Source organism: Ursus arctos, unplaced genomic scaffold (genome assembly GCF_023065955.2).
Source record: "Ursus arctos isolate Adak ecotype North America unplaced genomic scaffold, UrsArc2.0 scaffold_11, whole genome shotgun sequence".
In the NCBI taxonomy this organism is placed as follows: domain Eukaryota; kingdom Metazoa; phylum Chordata; class Mammalia; order Carnivora; family Ursidae; genus Ursus; species Ursus arctos.
The window spans coordinates 59369715-59388230 of record NW_026622775.1 but is presented as its reverse complement, the minus strand read 5'-3'; the positions used below and the strand labels follow the sequence as shown (position 1 = coordinate 59388230).

The 18516-nt window shown below is 43.7% G+C and overlaps 1 long non-coding RNA gene across 3 annotated transcripts in view; it reads left to right on the top strand.

Moving 5' to 3' along the window:
• The window catches only part of LOC123002106 (uncharacterized), a 35977-nt gene extending 20393 nt beyond the window's left edge, over positions 1-15584 (top strand). For 2 of the 3 annotated variants that reach the window (XR_008958669.1, XR_007187994.2), the window contains exons 2-4: positions 11125-11284; positions 13846-13908; positions 15289-15584. This is a non-coding gene — a long non-coding RNA (uncharacterized LOC123002106). Of the gene's footprint in view, positions 1-2168; positions 3397-11124; positions 11285-13845; positions 13909-15288 lie in introns of those variants that run through there. The other variant, XR_007187992.2, reaches the window with a different exon arrangement.
• The last annotated feature ends 2932 nt before the right edge of the window (positions 15585-18516 follow it).

Here is an 18516-nt window from a genome sequence, read left to right as displayed (position 1 = left end):
TCCAACATAAACCCTAGTCAAATTTAATATGAGGCAAAGTAATAATTAGAATAATGCCAATGTTCAGAATTATATTCAACTGACCCTTTCCCCTCACACAGCAAACTCCCAAATTATCAATGTTGGGGTGAGTTGGCAGAGGGGCTAACAAATTATTCACCTTTAAGAATAAGACAGTAAAGCTGTTCTTACTTGCTTTGGGGGAGCACCTTCTTGATGTAATAAAATGACTTGGGGAACTGTTTGCCACATTGAAAATTAAGTCTAGGGTGCTTTCTCCCTCCTGCATGGCTGGCCCTGGTTGACCTTGACTAGCCTGATGCTGCCTGGTTGGAATCCAGAGTGTTTTAAGGACCAACAGTTATGATGTGTTTTCCTTGGGTATGGAGTGGGACAGGCAATTTCTCTGCACTGACACTGTCTTTTCCTCTGTCACCTTCCTGCTGGGGACCTTGATGACTTGGGGGCTTAAACAACCCCACCTAGTACCAGGTTTGAGGGAATCTCTGTCATCAGGGACTTAGGTATGTGTAAGTGGGCTGCCCAGCCCAGATGGCCACTCTAGGATGTTGTCCTAGGCATGCAGAGAAAAGATGGAGCTGAAAATTCAGCCAACTGGAGGTTGACATGTTGCCTCTTGTGTTTAAATCTGGCGAATAATGTAAATTGTTCTTTGTGGCTATAGCTGTGCAATATTGTAGAAGGAGGTCCTCTGCCATTCGTCTTAAAACATCATCCTCAGGATCCTGTTTTGGACCTCTTCTTATATGAAAACCTCTCCCTGAGCCATAATCAGAATACTGACTTCCTGAGGTTGTTAAATGAGAAAATCTACTAAAAATTCTCTTTCCACAGTGCCAGACACATAGCAAGTACTCAATGCATGTTTGCAATTATTATTATTATTAACCATATTATGATTTCATTTGGTGTTAACGACATAGTTGTCTACAATTCAGACCTTTTCTCAGAACACTAGACCTGAATATCCCCCCTACTGGAGGTCATTTACATGTAGACAGACTTAGATTTGTAAGACCCACTATGCTTAAAACAGATTGGATTTCTAGTCCCAGTTGCACAGTCTCTGAGCGACACCACCGCCAATCAGGAGCTCAGACCAGCTGCCTGACAACTGTCACCAGGTCCTCATAAATAGCTCAAATCCCCCGCCCACAACCTCCTGCCTTAGTAATGACAAATACTGAGTTTTGCCTGTATCATTCCATCATTTCTCCTACATCACACTCTCCAGTCTGTCCTCACAGCAGCTGGAGTGGTCTTTGTGTAATGCAATTTGATCATGTCAATGCCCTACTTTAAATCTTTTATGCATTCCCCATAGACATCAGGAAAACCCAAATGCTGAGCCTATAATGCTCTTTATAGTCTCCTTTCTCACCACTTTCCCTTCATGCCTGCTAAGCCCTGGCTCTGTTGAACTACACTGAGGTGTTTTTGTTGTTGTTGTGTTGTTTTGTTTTGTTTTTTGCCTTCATGTCTTTGCACATGTTGTCTCTCTACCTGGTACCCAGTTCCCTCCTTCATCAGACTCCTGCTGTTTGTCCTTCAAGATTCAGCCTGTGTGTTCTCTTCTTGGAAGCTTTCACCAAGCCCCAGGCTGATTACAGAGTTTTTCTCTACAGAGTTTTATAGGATTATAATTGCTTTCTCTTCTCCACTAGGTGTGAGTTCCTTGAGGGCAGTGGACTAAAGCTTTAATCTGTGTGGCCACAAGGCTTTCGTGCCTGACCCACAGTAGGTGTTTATCACATGTTTGCTGAATATGAGAGTGACCCAGGATTAGAGTAAATACTGGGTCTGTGGCTTCATATCATCAAAATTTGGGGGAAGTTATTTTTCTGAGTCTCACTCTTCTCATCTGTAAAACGGGGACTAACCATACCCCCTGATACTGTGAAGATTAAATGAAAAGTGAATGCAAGTCTTCTGTAAACTGTGCAGCACTGTACCTTAGTCATTGTTTTAAGTACAGACCCACATTTCCCATGCGTTTTCATACGTGCACTTAATGTGTACCTATTGTATGCATCCATATGTCTGTGTTTGTGTACCTGCATGGTTACATGGAAAGGCAGTTTCCAAACATAGCTTTCTCTAGATTCTACCCTTTATTTATTTATTTTTAAAGATTTTATTCATTTATTTGAGAGAGAGAGAGAGAGCACAAGCAGGCACAGCGACAGGCAGAGAGAGGGAGAAACAGGCTCTCCACTGAGCCGGGAGCCCAACGCAGGGCTCCACCCCAGGACCCCAGGACCAGGACCCGAGCTGAACACAGACGCCTAACCGACTGAGCCACCAGGCACCCCCAGATCCCACCCTTTAAAAGGCTTGCTGAATAGGTGGATAAATACTTTCGATAACTAGTCCAGGTTCTAGATAAAGCTGTTTGTAGCAGTGGCCTCCAATTTGCAGCCATCCTGTAGCATCATTATATCCAAACACACAAACACGAAAGGTGCAAATTTATAGAGCCCATTACTATTTTTACTGTGACTATGACTGTACCTTCCTACTCAAACGGTAACATTGAAGCACTTTCCCGCCAGGTTTTCATTTTATTTTTACATGGGTCACTTGGAGCAGTGATGGATGGCATTGTTTATCTCATTTTGCACGTGAACAAACGGAGACACCGAAGATTCGTTGAACAACATGCCTTCTTTCCAATGTTGCAACCGAATGGAGATCAGAACCCTCGGAAGCCCTTTCTCCTGTCTTTTTTCTTTTTCCAAGGGTCAGCGTAGGAAGTTTGCACGGAATAAGTGATTGCTACAACCGAGCCAGAGCTGACCAAGGTGTAAACTGACGCGTGCTTATGTATAACGCTTTGAGTTGCCACAGTTACTCGTGCACCTTGGACCTGCCTTAAATGTGGAATCCGCTATTCTCACATCAGCTCCCAGTTTTTTTCAATTCCCGGCAGGGTAATTGCCTCTCCTTCCGTAGCGCGCCCTTGCCAGCTGCCCGGCTGCCTCTGGGGGCTTTGAAGTGGAGGGCGCACCGGGGCTTTCTAAACACCGCCCGCGCCCGCGGTGGAGAGGAGCGCGCAGGGTCTTCTTCAACCTCCTGCACTTCCTGATCCCGTTCTTCTTTAAAAAGCCAGGTGGCGCCAACTCTCAACCCCTGCGAGAGCTGGAGGCTCCTCCTTCCCTAGTGGGAAGGAGCGGTGGAGGAAGAGCTCCGTCTCAGGCTGGCGCTTTCGCTCTGCGCCCTGGGCTCTGCGGAGACATGTGCTTGCCTCTTCTTCCGCGCCCCTCGCAGGATGACGGCAAGCCCAAAGGGAAACGAGGTGTCCTGTGTGCCACATGGAGCTTGGGGAACGGAAATAATTAAAGCCATGAGGTTTCCTGGCTCTTCGCGGTGTTTACGGTGGGTTTTGATTTGGGGAAGGAGAGCGAGGAGAGGTTAAGGCCGGTTCCAATTTGCCGGCATCCTGTATCTGTCTGTGCAGCAGATGACGCGTGGGGCCGGGAGGGCGCTCGAGCCTCGGTGCGCGCGTAGCCGTGGGTGCAGGATCGTGTCTCTGTGTGTCGTGTGTAGTGGCCTACTTATTCCTAAGTAACAGAGTAGGTGCATGTTTATTAAAAAAAAAAAAAATAGAATTCCTCCCAGCTGCGAATGGTGGGCTTTGAGGTTCCCTCATATGACAGCTGAGGGTCTGAATCTATTATGGAGGGCACACGTTTCAATTTTCAAACCCCATTTTTTATCCTTGAAATGTTTCCAGTCTTTGAACTACTGTTATTTAACAGGAAGAAGGGAGAAACTCCATTATAAGAGCATATCGATTTCCTTGATCTAAACCAAAATCACTGAATTAAAAAATGTTTGTTGAAACTTACAAAATAACTATTAATCCGGTAACGAAAATTTAGCCATACGCGTGTGCTGCTGTTGCAAATCGTCACCAAATTTGAAGTTAAGATGAATTCAATAAAAGTAAGGGTTGTTGTGTGTGTTTTTTAATTCACTGGAACATTAAGAGTAGAGTTGGTATTATGGCCTATAGCAATTTTAAGATTTTAATTGAAAAGACAGTAACATACATACAAACACACAGAGCACTCAGCAACCTCAGTAATGATGACAGTGTGCTATTAATGCTGCTTTTTATATGGTGCTGGTGGTGTGTTTATTACAGCGTGTGCTCCAGAGCAGTGTTGTTCATACTGCAGGTTGCCAACCATTAGTAACTCATGAAATCGACACTGCGGGATTTGAGCAGGATTTTTTTTTAAAAATGAAATAGAAAAAAAATAAAAAATATCAGAAGGATGTAAGAATACATATTCTTTCACAAATCGTTTTTTCCCATTTTTGTGTATATATGTCCTGAATCGCAGGGTAAAATGTCTTTCTTATTATGGCTTACATTTAAAAAGGAGTTTGAAAGCTGTGATTTTTAATTAAAAATTTATTTTATTTTATTTTTTAAATAATAATTAGCCCAGTGAGGGGCTGGAACACACAACCCCGAGATCAAGAGTCCCATGCTCTACTTGAGTGAGCCAGCACCCCCGCACCCCAGGGTATTCAATTTTAAAATCTCAACCTGGTGGGTTCTTTCCTGATTATGAGGGTTACACGGATAAGAGATGGAGTCAGGCTTAGGGCCCCGGGGAGAAGACTGGCAAGAAAGAATGACTGGAGCACAGGTGGTGAGGAAGATTACCATAGGAACCCTGGAGCAAAGCCCAAAGCATTAGCCTGCTTATTCAGACTGGGTGTGGGAGGGTGGTCCATTTCTCCCAAAGGGTGGAGGAGGGGTGGCTGGAGTTAAGTACTTTGGTAAGGGGACCCACTATCTTAACAGGAGCAGAAAGAATAGCCTTGAACCAGGAGAAGTCAGTTAGGAGCTCAATGATTGATGTTGGGTTGTAGGAACGCTTTTGTCCCTGCACTTCTTCCCAGTCTCAGTATCGAAGAGGAGCAGATCCTACCGTCCCTTTATTAGGGTCGATTGAACCATATTTACTAGAAGCCAGGTCATGTTATGTTTAAAGGCAATGGCTCCCTTTGGCTCTTTCTCCTAGTTCCTGGTAAGTGGACCTGCTAGGTACCGTCTGCCCTAAGGGATGACATGTAAGGGTTGACATCCCTTTCCCACTCCAAATACCAGGGCTAGTTCGCTGAGCCAAGACCCAGCTTGGGTGTGGCCTTCCTTTTCTCTCTTCACCTGGAAACATGCTGCTCACAGCTTTGGGTTCCTGCATCCCATGGCCAGCCAGAGGGAAAGGAGATGTTGATTTAGACTTCAGAGGAGAGGACCTACCATAGGCTCCATTTAGCTTGACTAGAGCTCTGTGCTGAGACAGATGCTGGTTTTGCCTCTAGTAATCAAGAGGGCATCGTTTTCCATTTTCTGTTGTTCCAGAAATGTCTAATTTCCTATAGCAGTTCTCAAGCTTTAGCATGCATCAGAGTCAGCTGGGAGGCTTGTTACACCCCTGATTGCTGGGCGCCACACCTAGTTTTGATTCACCAGGTCTGGGGTGGGGCTTGAGAATTTGCTGTTCTAACAAGTTCCCAAGTAAGGCTGCTGCTGCCCCAGGACCAGACCTTGAGAACCATTGCTCCATAAAATTCTGAGAAGGGTGTGGAATAGGAAGGTGACTTGCAGGGCCAAACAAAAACACTCCTGAGTTTTGGGCCCTAATGCCATCTTAATTCCATGAACCCCGCACCCCCACCCCAAGCCAATCATCCAACAATCAAGGCTGCCAGGAGATCTGAACCAGAGGAGGGTGACTCCAGCAACAACGCCAGCTCCCAGTGGTTGGTTTGGGGGCTGTCCATCTTGAAGGGCTCTCAGGAGAGTATGGGTTTGGGGCACCTTATTCCTGGACAGACCACGAAGAAAAGTGATTCATTGTAGAGTCCCCGTAGGACTGCTAGTTACTACCTATCCACTCACCACCCCTAAGTTTCTCCGTGATCTTGTATTACAGGGCCCGGGAGTGTAAAAACCAATTCCTCGTCACCTTTGCAGCTAGAATCCAAGGTGCACTGTACGTTCTGATAATTAAATGCAGTCACACAGGATTGAAAGGCAAAAAAGAGGAGCACACTCTCTTCCTTTAGCTTGTGGTGCACAAGAAGACTCTGGAAGGCATGAGTATGGGCAGTGGCTGCATTCCATGGTCCACTGTCTGTCTGGTCACCAGCCTTGTGGTTATGGGGGCTCTGATGGCTTCCCCTGACTCGATGGCTTCCCCTGACTCGATGGCTTTCTCCAACTTGATAACTTGTATTTAATCTCTCTGAGCTCAAAAGATCTAGATTGTCTTCTGTTTCCTGTATTGAATCCTGACCGATCCAGCGAACGAGGCTGTTTGGGTGCTTTGCACCGAGGTCTGGATGAGTGTGGGCGGAGGGTAGTAGAGACCCTGCAGGTGGTGAGATGACCGTCCTCAGCGGGGGGCAATTCGGGAGCACTGAGCCTGATCCCAGCAAGCCTGCCTGGAATCCAGACCTCTGGTGGGTGAAGAGATGAGCGTGCTGAATCGCTGTCATCTTGTTCTGCCTCTCTCGCAACAAAGCCTCACTTCGGCTGGCACCCCCTCCTGAGCCCTAGTAAAAATGTCTGCCTGAACGCTCCAAAAACTGCTGTTTTTGGAGCGTTCAGGCAGACATTTTTACTAGGGCTCAATGACTGACCGCCCGTTTCGAAACTTGATTGTTACCCCCCTCCTGATTTTCATAGCAAAGTCACCCTAGGGCTCAATGACTGCCCGCCCATTTCGAAACTTGATTGTTACCGCCCCGTGCTGTGCTCTAGTATGGGGCACTCACTCCGGGACGAGGTTATAACCAATTTAAGGGAAGATAATGAGTTTTCAGTTTCCAGCCTGAGAATGAATGATGAGTTACTTGGGCAAGTCTGCTTGCCTCAGTGTGATCTGGGAGTTGAGTGGACCTTGCAAATTTCTGCTGCAGCACGGAGAGTAGGGCTGTCCCCTCTGCCCACCTTGTTACGTAAACCCCACCTTAGAGCCCTGCACCTGCAGATATTATTCAGGAGCTGATTCTTTGACTTCTCAATTCTTCCTGAGCAGAGACGAGACCGAATATACGTCACTTAACTAATTTTTGTCCAGAAGGAACTGATGGCTCCGGCAACTGTCACTGTTCCCAAAGGCATGGTCCCGCCCCCTGCAGGAGGCGCACACAGCCCCACTCTGTGGCTTGCAGCTGTGGTCATGTGAGACTGGCGCTGGCCAATGACGTCAGAGTGGAAATGACTGTCTTTGGTCCTTAGTCCCTCTAAACGCATGTCAGCAGTGATGCAGATACTTACAGGTGGCTCCAGATAGAGGCCGGGGGCCCCGAGTGAAGAAGGTGGAGCAGGGCTGTCGGAATCCAGAGTGCACATGTTGCTAAAACTTACGTTTTTATATTAATTCTGTACTAGTTAATTTACTTCCGTGAAGGAATTGGCATTCTAGAAGCCTAATACATCACACCTCTTGTCCAGCCCAGAGTTTGGTCCCAGGGGGCTGGAATGGGCACACTCAGGTCTTTCTTCCCAAGGCATCAATCAAATCGCCCCTCCTCCTTCACCGGGGCTGGAGGGTTGCTCCAAAGGAGGTCCAACCCCGGAAAACTTTAGGCAAGGGAACTAGAGGTTTCTGAAGAGATTTTGTTACTGTAGAATTTTATCACTCCACGTATCTAAAAGAATTTGCCAGAAATAGAAATATCAGGAGAAGCCATAAAAACATTAATTTTTGTCTCATTTTTATTCTTGCATATTTGAAAGCGGTGGGAGGGCATTGAAATAAGTTTAGATAATGGTAATCCTAATGGTTACATTAAATAGAGGTAATTTATTAGCACATAGGTGCGATAGGAAAGCAACTCCATGGGAAACGAGAACCAAGGCTTGAAGGTTAATACGACTGACTTTCTGCCAAGACATCCCTTGCTCCAAGGGCCTGGCTCATTGTTAATTGACGGCCTGTGGCTCCCAGCACAGTGCTCTACTCTGGCTGCTAGGCCAGAGGGAAAAGGGCTTGTTTTGAAATCCAGTGTTCTTAATGAAGCTGATCCCGACCCTGAAATGTGCAAGAAAATCATCTGAAAGTGTGATGAAAAACTGGCCTATTGAAAAGTCAAGTGACCTTTCCAGTGTTGATTTTAAAATAATAGATTTGTTTTATTTGACACTTTGGTAAATGCTGTAATAAAACCTAGCAAGGTCAAAGAAATTATCCAGTGTGTTTTGTGCCCTGCAGCCTGGGCTATCTAAACTGTATGCTTGCAAATAAGCATCATTATTAGTGAAACTTTGTTGCAAATTTTGGCATGGACTGTTTTGGAGTGTCAGACTTTAAGGCGCTATCACAGAATTGGCAAGATTCGAGGGATTTTTTTTTACTGATTTAATAACATTTTTCTTTATTGTCCCCATAATCACCTGCTTTATGCACTGTGGCTAGAGCTGATGTTGCAACTGGTAATTTTCTTAGAAGCCAAATCCATTTATATTTTTCCATCTTTTGATTTCCATCATTTCTGGGAATTGTTAGTAGATGGAATAAAAAGAGAATACATTATAAACAATTCAAAACACCAAAAACAAAATTCCTTGGACCTTTTACAGATACCACACATGCAAATAAATGTGGCTTTGCATTCCAATGGCATTCGAGTAGGGATTACATTTTCCTCATTAACCTCTTTCTTAACCAAACAGTATTGTTTTTCAAGCCTGTTTTATAGAAATCAAGTTTGACATTTTAAATTAATTCACACTGACTCAGATCAAATGAAGAGGTAGACTGTCTTCTTTTGATCCGGGTCCTCTGTGCAGTCCTGGTTGAACTGTACCAAAGCAGCCAGTTGGTTTAGGGTGAAATCGGGAGATTGTGTTGCTTGCAAAACCAAAACATTTAAAGTACTAGGTGTGGTTTTTACTGCATTTCTAAGGAAAGAGTGGAAGGAGCGATCACCATGTACACCTGTGGTCTGAACGTGCCTGCTTTCCTGGGGCAGACCATTTATAAAATGAATGTACTTATTTCTAATTGAAAGAATACTCAATCTGTTTTCCATCAGTCACAACCAATAATTCCTCTGCTAATATGTGGACCTTAATTTGAAGCAGTGGGAATCTTCTCTTTCCTCCAGGAAAGTCACAGAGTTGTTTAGAAAGATTGCACAATGTTGGAAGAAGCAGAAATGTAACTGGATTATATTTTAAACTTCTGCAAACACTGGTGCATGAATCTGCAATTTGTGCAGTATACATTGTTTTCAGCGTCGATATTGGAGCACGGGTGATGAAATGTGTGTGTGTGTGTGTGTGTGTGTGTGTGTGTGTGTATAGGTGTTGTCTATCTCAGTAAAATGAAAGAGACATGAAAGTAACTCTCAGTCCGAGTTAAACCCACCAATTTTAGGAGATCCTGTTATCAGTGGTGTTCACTCTGCCATTAGCTCTTTCTCGTTGGCAGTCATTCTGTTTCATTCCACCATCTTCTCATGTATTGTTTTTAGACTTCCATAATCCTGGCTCAAGATGGCATGAGTTAGCGTTGGAGAGAGAACCAACGCTAGTTTTCTTAGCGTCCACGGTTTCAAAACACACTCTTTAACGTTACTTGACACCCTTGTCTACATGTGCTTTCTTTAGAAAGTGGGAAAATACGTTATTGAGAGTTTGTCAGATGAAACCATATTGCCAAACATTTGCAAAACTGAATTATTGACAAAATGCATGTGATTCTTAAACGGCCTGCTTAATTGAAAGCAGTTGCAGTGTTTCAACATGAGAATGTGGCTTATCCTTTCTGTTGTCTATCTCTTTTTAGATTGCTATAGAACATACCTCTGGACTTCCACTGTCCCCAGACAGCCGTTTCTACACAGCTAACTCAGACCAGATTAGAGCTAGAGTTTTAGGACGCTCTATGCCTTTTATTTCTTGAGCAAGCATTCCGGAAAATCGCATCCTCATGTTCTCCCACGGTCACCTCTAATTCATGGGAGGCTGAATTCCCGCGCATGCCCAGAGTGCCCGGCACAGCCTTCCAGGTTGCGCAGTCACGCTTGTCCGCTCCCCGCCTGCGCGGTGCTTGCCAAGACGCAGCGGTGCCCTCGGTAGGGCGTCTGAGGAGACGCTCCTCCAAGCCATGCAGCTCTAGGGCTGATGTGTTGCTCACTCTTAAATGTCCCCGTTTGGCTGACATTTAGCTCACCTCTGAGAATGACACTATGATCAGCTCTGCCACTAACCAGAAACAAGGCTCTTTCTATGGTGGAAGAACAGTCCGCCTCAGGGAAAATTGCACGTGCACACTCGGTGATCGTTATTAACAATTAGGACTGAAGATGTAAAAAAAAGCCCAAAAGGCGTGCTGTGTGTGATGTGTGGTAAGGGGGAATTTTTCAAAAATCTGATGTATGTGACATCTCAATTGCCTTTTGACTAACAGAGAAGGGGCATCCTGAGGACTGACCGAGGAAGGAGAAAAAAAATTGTGCTTCATTTTGTCATTTTTAATATACTTCCTTTATCAAATGACTCCCTTAATTAACAAGAAAAACCATCAAGGGCAATGTAGTTAGTTCATCTTCATTTGGAATTTCAGAAAAACGAATGCCCCAAACTGTCTTCTGAACTTTTCAAAGGACCTTTAGCTTTGGGGCTTCATCTTGTTTAAAGATGTTAGAGCTGTGTTGAGATTAATATCAACAATCAGAAAGCAATATCGTGGTTCTGGTTGTCATTATCCTGTTTAGACACGCTAGAACTAGATTGCCTGTGTTAAAACTTAATGGACTAGAGAAGAGAAGCATCCAGAATCTTAATGATGGGGGCTCCCACTATCCAGGCATTGCCAGATGTCTCAATTTCTAAACTCAGAACATCTGATAAATCCACGATTTGCCTCGCTTAGTGTTCTCGGTCCTGAATGCACATTAAAATAATCCCAGAATTAAATATATAGATATTGACAGGCAGGCTCCACCCTTCTAATTAAAGCGGAATCTCTCAGGGTAGGGCCCCGGACTTCTTTTTTAAGTGCCCCCGAGGGATTTGAATGTGCAGCCAGGTTGAAAATCACTAACCCACATGATAATTTCATCTTTCAGAAGGGAGAGGAAGTGATGAAGAGGATTAACACCCTGCTTCTAATTCTGGCCAACTCGGAGGCCCTGCATGGAAAATCAGAAGTGACAGGAATCCTGGAAGAGGGCCACCTGGCCATCAGAAAATTCCAGAGGGATGTGGTCACTGCCAGACACACACTTGGTTAGTTGGAGTTTTAAAATATCTCAGGAAATTATAAAAGCCTGACTTTGACCCCCCCCCCCCCCGGCTGAGATTCCAAAAAGAAGCAGGGGAGAGCCCTCAAAATAAAATTTGGATGCTACTATTGTAAATGGTCCTAGACAGGGGGGAAAACGAAGAAAAGAAAAAGGAAGGAGGTAGCCAAAAAGATTTAGTGTCTTCATGCAGGAAGGTGTCTGCTGAGAGCAGATATATTTTTAAATGGTATATATAAAATGTGAAAGATAATCTATAAAAACAAGCTGGATACAAAAACTCTGTCAGGAATATGTGAGAAAAAGAGTCAGAAAGATTAAATCCAGAAGGAGGCTAACATTCTAGATGATGAAGGGGGCTGTTTGAAACAAAAGCAAGAAAAGTGTAGAATCCATGCAGGGCTGTGATGGTGTTGGGTCGAGGTTATGTCAACGGTGAAAATACAAGGTGGCCACACCCTCAGACCCCGTTTTACTCTTTAGATGAGAAAGGGCAGGACAAAGTTTGGGAAGAGGAATTGAGAAATAAGATCACTTAGGAGCAAATGCTAGCTGTCCTAAATAAATTCAAACACTGAAAGTAACAGACCAGAATATTATTAGAATTTTTGAATGAAGTGGCTTTCATCTTTAAAAAATATGGAGAATGAAAAGAAAAAAGGAAAAAAGTACAGAAAATGAAGAAGTATCTGAACACGGTTCCACATTTTTTTAAAAAGATTTTATTTATGTATTTGACACAGAGAAAGAGAGAGCGCGCACAAGAACAGGGAGTGATAGAGGGAGAAGCAGGCTCCCCACTGAGCCGGGAGCCCGATGCAGGACTCGATCCCAGGACTCGATCCCAGCACTCGATCCCAGGACTCAATCCCAGGACTCTGGGATCATGATCTGAGCCGAAGGTAGACGCTTAACTGACTGAGCCACCCAGGCACCCCACATTTTTTCAAAAGGAAAGTAGAAAAAGTATTTGAATTATAGACTCAAAAACCTGTTGATTCTTCAGTTCAAAAACCCTAGAATTTACTTTTAAGTGCAGTTTGAATGTAAGACTTGCCAAGTTAAATCCTACCCATGGTAAAGTTCATGAAGAGACCAGAGACAAGGAATCGTAAAATTTTAAATACTTTAACTTGAATTCAATTTACAACCCTTGAGAGTTAGATAAAAGTTAAATACGCTTTGAAATAGGTGGATATTCCACTATACCAAACTATCCAAAAACTTAGTGGCTCAAAGCAGCTACTATTAACTTGTTCACAATTCAGTTCTTCTCCTGCGTCCATCTGGGTGGTTCTCCTGCTGGTTTTGTCTGGGATCACTCAGGCGGCTTTGGTCATGTATAGCTTAACTTGGGCTAGATGGTCCAAGATGGTCTTTGTCACGTGTTTGCTGGTTGTTGCTGGCTGTCAGCTGAGCCACGTGTCTCCCTCAGAAGAGCCAGCACTGATTTACATGGTGGGGACAGCATTCCAAGAGAACCCCCGAGCAGAAGCTGCAAGATCAAGGCTTGGACGTCATATAACATCACTTTTGTCTCGTTCTAATGGGTCAGAGCAAGTCATAAGGCCACCTCTGATCAATGGTCAGGGAAATAGAAAATATCTTTAGGTGAGAAGTACTACAACTCATATACCCCATCTACCAAAAGTCTCCTCACAAAAATGCTTCTACATGCTTCTAAATATTTTAATTTCAGAGGATCCATGGATCCTTCCAACCCAAGTTAAGAGTCTTTAATCTATTCTAACCATTGCATGTTTAAATAAGGAAATTAAAGCCCAAAGAGACTTGCCCAATGTCAAGCAGGTATTTATATAATATACACGCCTGTAAGCGTGCCTATCATGTATGTGTTATAACTACCAGCCCTGTCCCATTGTCATTATGTCCAATCGCTAATCACCTTATTATTATAGGAAATGGATTTCAGCAATTTTAGAAATCACCATTTGACTACCCAATCATGATATCTTAAGACAAATGTATGCAGGGAAATATGAATGTTTTATTTAATTAGCATATTCTATACATACATTCAGATAGGAAAGTAGACTGGTTAAAATATATGTGAGGACTAAATTATTTAATTAATGTGCAAACAGGCACAGTTATCAGTTATTTATAAATGATGGACATTTCCTGAAGTCTGGTTCTCTTTTTACTGACAGGTACTCTCTATGCTTCAACAAACTCTTACCAAAAAGTTGTTACAACATATACTTTGTGATGAGCAAGATTGTTTTCACTTTTAAACCATCTACTTAAAAGTCATTCATTAATAAGAACAGCCAATAATCAATTCCACTGATTTTAACTTACAGAAATACCAGGCACTGTTGCCATTTCAAGTTTTTGGTTTTTTCCCTTATAAGATAAAGTTAACTAAAGGGAAAGTGGTGTGGTTTAATTTAAATTATTGCCTTTTTGTTTGTTGTTGCCAGTAGATGACTTTTCATGTGAGGACTGCAGGTATTACTTAAGTTTTTAAAAAATGATTAGTATTTATATATTCATTTACTTAAATTTCTTTGGTGAAATTGACAGGTTTATCTGGTCCACGTAGATGGAAGAAACTAGTTTAGACATCCAATTTTCAGACTAATAAAAGTAAGTTTTTTCTTTTTATCATAAAAATGCTCAAATATGCAGAGAAATAGAAAAAAATAGTACAATGAATACCCATGACCCAATACGTTTAATCAATAGTTATAATCATTTTGCCATCTTTGCTTCATCTGTTTTGTTGTTGTTGGACTATTTTAATCACTCTAAGCACTTACATGTACATCTGCAAAAAATGAACACATCCTTTTACATAACAAAATTCTTTTTTTAAAGAATTTTCTTTATTATTTTTTTTAAGATTTATTTATTTATTTATTTGACAGAAAGAGCGAGAGCGCGCGCACCAAAGGAGGCAGAGCAGGCGAGCAGAGGGAGAGGGAGAAGCAGGCTACCCACTCAGCAGGGAGCCCGATGCGGGGCTCAATCCCAGGACCCTGGGATCCTGACTCGAGCTGAGGGCAGGTGCTTAATGACTGAGCCACCCAGGTGCCCCAACATAACCAAATTCTAATCTATCCCACTTAAGAAATTAATATTAATTCCCTATTATCATGTAACACCCAGTCCATATTTAAATTGTAACATTGGTTTTATAGATTTTTTTTTTCCAATTTAGAATCCAGTTGAGTAGCACATACAATAATTATGTCTTCGGTCTTTTTAAATCTAGAATAGCACATCCATACCCTTTTCACATTTTATGTTGACTTTTCGGAGAGGTGAGGCCAATTGTCTTATAGAATGCCTCAATTCTGGACTTTCGATTCTTTTGCTTTTCCATCTTCTGCCTATGCCTTAGATCTAAAGTCTTGATGAAATTCAGGTTATACATTTTGAAGAATATTCCATAAGTGAGAGTATCTACTTCATAGTGCATGATATCAGCAGCACATTAAGTCTAGTTACCCCACTGTTGGGGACATCAGCTTTGATCATTGAGTTAATGTGATGGCAAACACAGCTCTTTTCACTAGTAAGATGCATTTTCTCCTTGTCAATTAGCAAGTCAATCAGTGGGGTGGTAGTTTGGCTCTATGAAAAATTCAGTTCCCTAAAGTTAGGTTGTTTTTTTGTTTTGTTTTGTTTTGTTTTTAAATAAGTTTTTATTGTGTTATGTTAGGCACCATACAGGATATCCTTAGTTTTTGATGTAGTGTTGTTTTTTATTTGTTTTTTTAGACATAACTCATTGTGCTTTTGGTTTTATAAAGAATTATACTCAGCTTTTCAGAGCTTTCATCTAGCTAGGTATTTTCAACCTAAAATTACAAAATTCTCTGTTCATATCTTTGTCATTTTGGGTACCATTTTGGTTTACAAAAGTCATGCATATCGGGGCTAGTAAATTGGGCACTAGTGGGTTACCAGAGCCATGTGTTGTAGTTCTCTTACTCATTTTACTTTATGATTACTACATGCCAGGTTATGGAGCTCTGTGGTGTTATGGAAGTGAATGGCATATTGCCATGGGTAATGAAGTGAGATCCCAGCAGTACCCACTGTACCAAGAAGCTGAGCGTTGACTGAAGGTCTGATGGCTTCTAGACTCTCACCATGAACTAACTGTGCCACACGTTGAAATTGAAATGTGGATCCCTTGGAATAACTTCTTTGTTTCCTGTTTTATGAAGGTCAGAGGGTGGGAGTGAAAACTTACCAGTAACCAAACATGGTGGTATCAAGCCTAATCAGAAATAAAAAAACTTCTAAAATCTGTGTCTGTTCATTTTCTTTATTCCATTGGTTTCGTTTCACCCTCATCTGTGATTCATTTGCCTTTTGTCATCTTCCACAATGGCTTCTGCGAGAATATCAGTCTTGAAACGTACAACATGGCTCCCACCCACTTCAAACATTGTTTAAAATCTCATTTATTATTTTGTGCTGTGGTCTCACTTAAAGCCAACATTACTGAGACTGCAGAGCACATACCTTCAATTCCCAGGGTGAGAGGGGAAAGAGAGAGCAAGATTGAGCCAGAGGGAGAGTTAAAACTGTGAGAAGCTCCACAGACGGAGGAGGAAAACAAGAAAATTCAGAAGTCTTACAGGCAGCTGAAGTCTGGACACAAGAAAACTGGAAGTTGCCCAAACCTGGACTCAGTAGAGTACAGAAATGTGATGAAGACCAGGAGCAGTATTTTTTCCAGCGAGAGGTTAGTTACTTAAGGACCACATGCCCAGGATTACAAGGATTTGCCTGAGTAGCCCAGGGAACACTTCTCTGCAGTAGGATTAGTGAAAGGGGGAGATGAGAGGCTAGTGAACCACCTATTATGAGAGACTATGTTTAGAACTTGAAATTAACACTGGGAATAATCATAGTAAATGGATATCAGCAAATGAAAGGTATAGTGACCAGGTATTCTATTTTTCTACTGATCTTAAATTTTAAGATAGTAAAATCCAGGCGTTTGGGGGAGCCAAATTCAGTCACTAGGGTGTAGCAGCATTCCTTTACAGAAAAACAAAAACAAGACCACGTGCTGGATCTCTCAGGCCAGAAGCCCCATCAGATTCATTCAGCTCCGCCTCCCTTCCGCCCCCGCAGAGGAAGAGAAGACTATAGGCCCCTCCCACGGAAGGCTGCTCCAGACCTTGCTGGCCTGGAAGCGGAGAGGGTCCCAGCTGTCCGTAGGTGCGCGCTCCATGGAGGCAGCTGCCCCCCAACACCCGGGGAAACAGATTCTGAATGACAGGATAAGAACATTTACCAGGGAAGAGCAGATGGGAAGGAAACTTCCGTGTCTCTGGAGCAGTGACTATTCGTTACCCTTTTTCTGAGAAAGCTCTAGGTCACACCTGTATCACGAGCGCGACTTCCACACCACACCTGTGTTTGGGGCAGCTATTTGCTCAGCGGCTCACCGCAGCAGGGTCTGCTCACCCCGGAAGCTGCAAGAAGTATGGGCATCAGGTAAGACAGTACCAGAGATGGGACTGCAGTTCTCATTGCTCTTGCTGAAGAGACCTCGCCTGGAAGAGCCAAAGGAGGCGGGGCCCCGAGCTGGCACCTTGGACCTCCGTGCAGTGCGGCCACCTTCAACTCCAAATTCTGACAGGTTGGACAGCGGATTTCCTCCCTCTGGTCCAGGTAAAATAAAGAATCAACAGACAAGCCATCACGCAAAGATGGGAACTGAAGTCACTGATGATGGAAATTCTCACACGAGTGAACACTTAGTGTGGAAGTGGAATGTTATTCGGAAGGCCCCAAGTGACCCCAAGTGGACAGCCTTTCGAGAGCTGGAAGGAACGTGAGGAAGCTTTTCCTATCAGGCTGGAGATTCAGTGTGCAAGAAATGTAACTTCATGATGTGACTACCGTTCTATTGCAAGCCATTGTTTGCAATGTCTGACTTGCAAAGTCAGGAACTGTCTTTGTCCCTAGTGTCACCCTTGAATTCTGGGGTGGTTTACACAGAGCCGAGGAATTCTGGTTCTCCATGTTATCCATCCACTCAGGGACACTGAGTTGCCCATCAGCCTGGGTGTCCCTGGTCACAAATTCAATCCCTTCAGCTCTGTCTGCCTCATGATGGTGGCTGGTTGCCAGGGAAACTTTCAGTGCCAGCCCTCAGCTTCCGCGGAAGGGAGAGGGGCTGGAAGTTGAATCCATCACCAGTGGCCGGTCACTGATTGAATCATTTATGCCTACGTAGCGGAGCCTCCATAAAAACCAAAGGGCAGGGGTTTGGAGAGCTTTTGAGTTGGATACATGGAGGTGTGGGGAGAGCGCTTTGCTCTGAGAGGTCAAGGAAGCTCCACAAACCTTCCCCCACCTTGCCTTGGGCATCTCTCCCACCTGGCAGTCCCTGAGTTATCAGTGAGCTGGTAGTCCAGTAAATAAACTTTCTCTGAGTTCTGTGAGCCACTCTAGCAAGTTAAACCCCAGGAGGGGGTGGTCAGGGGCACCACCACCTTACAGCCTGTTGGTCAGAAACACAGGCGACACCCTGGACTTCCGATGGCATCTGACTGCTGGTGGGGCGGTGTTGTGGGACCGAGCCCTCACCCTGTGGGATCTGATGCCGTCTCTGGGTGGAGAGTGTGGCACTGGAGCGCGCTTGCCAGACGCCCTGGTAGCGCAGCGCTGCCTGATGCGTGGAAAGCCACCTGCCGCGGTGAGCGGTGGGGCGGCCGCGTAGAGTGTGTCAGACACGCAGCCGTGTTTTTCCTTTAGGGACAGGCGTGATATTCGTCACCGCGGTCATTTTGTTAGTACAGTTCATATGCTTTTTTGAAGGACGTGTTGTATGCAAGTCTAGGCCTTTTAAGAAAATCTAAATTTGTCTGACAAGAAAATAAAGATGACAGAGTAACTCAGAGTTAAGAGAAGAAAGTGAACAAGATGAGAAATCCTTCTGTGGTGAGTTCGTATTTTGAAATATTAATCTTTCGCTCTCTCTCATCCTCCCCCCCCTTCCTGTCCCCTCCATTTAATTAAACTAGGCCTTTCTTTGCTTATTGAATCAAGGAAGTGATGTGACAGCAAGACAAAGGGAAAAAAGGCCCCTTGCAGGATGTAGAGATTCCAAAGACAAGGCCTTAAGGCGTCAGGAAACATTCAAGGCACGTGATGTGATGAGCACCGGGTGTTACACACAACTGATAATTTATTGAACGCTACATCTGAAACTAATGATGTACT